The sequence below is a fragment of the Aplysia californica genome, unplaced genomic scaffold, assembly GCF_000002075.1.
Source record: "Aplysia californica isolate F4 #8 unplaced genomic scaffold, AplCal3.0 scaffold00046, whole genome shotgun sequence".
Taxonomy (NCBI): domain Eukaryota; kingdom Metazoa; phylum Mollusca; class Gastropoda; order Aplysiida; family Aplysiidae; genus Aplysia; species Aplysia californica.
The window spans coordinates 2,099,122-2,101,471 of record NW_004797316.1 but is presented as its reverse complement, the minus strand read 5'-3'; positions in this window follow the sequence as shown (position 1 = coordinate 2,101,471).

Below are 2,350 nucleotides of genomic sequence, written 5' to 3'. Positions count from 1 at the left end.
AACTTTCAAAAAGTATTCTGACCATCGCAAGGAAGACTTACTCTTTATGGCACAAAAGAAAATCATAACGCTTTGAATGGAGTCACTATGTCGGTTGAAGATAAAACACAACTGTTAGATTTGCTAAAGGGGGCTCTCATGGCATAGAGGGTTAAGGTGTTGGCCTCTCGTTCAAAGGTAGCGGGTTCGAATTCGAGCGGGGACCAAAAACATTTTTTCTCTAAAATTGTCTCCTTTCACCTCCTTTCCTGTTCCCTAGCAAAGTCCTGTCGTCTGCTATCGTCTCTTCTGTCTGCCCCCACACCCTCACCTTTGCCCCCTCCTCTGGGCTTCTGACTCTTTCTGCAGCCTTTCTACTGCTACTCCTTGGCTCCTTCTTACTGCTGTCTTTCAGCCACACAGCTGATCTTCTGGTAGTATAGATCTACACCTAGAGTTCTCGGACAAGGGCGAAAAATCTAGGATGTACCGTCTGCAAGTTGCGCACGTTAAAGATCCCTTGATGGTCCAAAATCGAAGAGAGGAGGCTTCAGCCGCCACCCGGGCAAAATTCAAAATTTCCTACCAACTAAAAATGTTTAATGTGTCCCTCGCGCTCATTTGCCATTATGTAATTGTGTGCGCCGTAAAACACTTAGGGAAAAAAAGGTAAGTGCAGAATTTTTAAAACTCCTTCAAGGATTTCCTATTCTGAAAATGTTAGTTTTGCAGATATATTCCAACGGGCAATTCATTGTTTCTTTTTGTTTTGAAAAAAAACTGAGGAAAGTTTTTTAAAGTAAGAAGGTTCTGAAAGAGGAGCGGAAATTTAGATGGTTTTAGAAGTGTAGGCCCTATAAACCAACCTTGCTGTTCAATAGATGAAGGTATTGACTCAGGACTTAACATACGACACAATGCTACACGCAGCACAGTGGTTGAGTTTTATAATGGAATAAACATCAACACGTATTTATTGGCTTTTATTTTCTCTAAAAAAACGAAACTTGAATCTGCTTATGCTATCTTGAGTGAAAGAAACGACTGTAATTAGTTCTACATGTATATTATGACGTACAAACAATTAAAATATTACGCTCCTCATTGGCCGCGAAGATTTAAAGGAAATTGTTTTCCTCCTAGACTAGAGAGATTTAGACTTCTCTGTGAATTGCCTGATTTAGTAGGTTTGAAAGTGGAAGTGTCAATTGGACAAGTGAAGGTGCCCAAGAGGGGCCAAGGAAGATGGCTCTTTTTCTTCAAAATCTTGACTTGCCATATATTGCTGGTGACCATTCCAAAGGAAAAAAAAACATTCTTGTACCCTGCGTAGAGTCTTTGGGTTGCCACCTTGATTACCTCTGAACCAGATTATAATAATCAGTACTGAAGGCTTCACTGTTAACTCAGTGACGCCCTCTGTTCATCATTTTTTTCTGCACCCCTTTCTTCTCTCTTTCACTACTTTTTGCAGAATGGTCTTTTCAAAACCGAACTTGTAATGAGCAAATACCATTCCCAATTCCTTTTCATTGCCGTGGTTTGGAGATCTTCATGGGGCTTTTTGTTGATTGGTCAGGGAGGAGGTATGTCAAATAGAACAAAGATGTCAGGATGATGCAGGAAAAACAGGACTGACAAACCCACAGAATTGTTTAAAGTTACACAGAAAAACAATAACTGTTGATTTTAATAGTAAAAGAAAAGCACTGGCTAATTGTGTCAAAGTAGAAATACATTCAGGAATCTAACTCAAGCGTGCAATAGCAAAGAGCTTGACCACTACACCACCAAAGATCGTACACAACACGATAGTTCACTCAGCTAAAAAAGTGTCCACGAAAGTCCGCGCATTGGTACAGATGGCGCTGCAGTCTGTGTTTTGAAGCTCTCTTTCGTTTCTAAAGAAGAAAAATAGGAATAGCAAAGTTTGCTAGTTTCGATGTTATTATTTTTCACACAAATAGGGTGACTCTGTCCTCACTTTTCCGAAGAGGGCGTCACCAAATTTTGAGGACACTTTTTTAAAGTGACGACAGCTTATGACGAATATACGAACGCGACAGGCAAATTTCGTTGGACGCACAATGCGAAAAGAAGTATTAGAGAATATTGTAACATCAGGCAAGTGTGATGGAAAGAGAGGCAGATGCAGACGGAGGGAAAAGATGCTGGACCAGTTGACAATATGTCTGGGAGCAGCAAGAACAACATACACCATTGCTGCAACGCAAGACAGATGGAAGTGGATATCCATGATCGCCCACGCCTGTCGGCAAGGCACCGGATGATGATGATTTTTAAGTGGCTCAAAGATGGAAGTGAATTATCTTTTTTTTGTATGATCTTTGACCCACTAATGTAAGGAGAG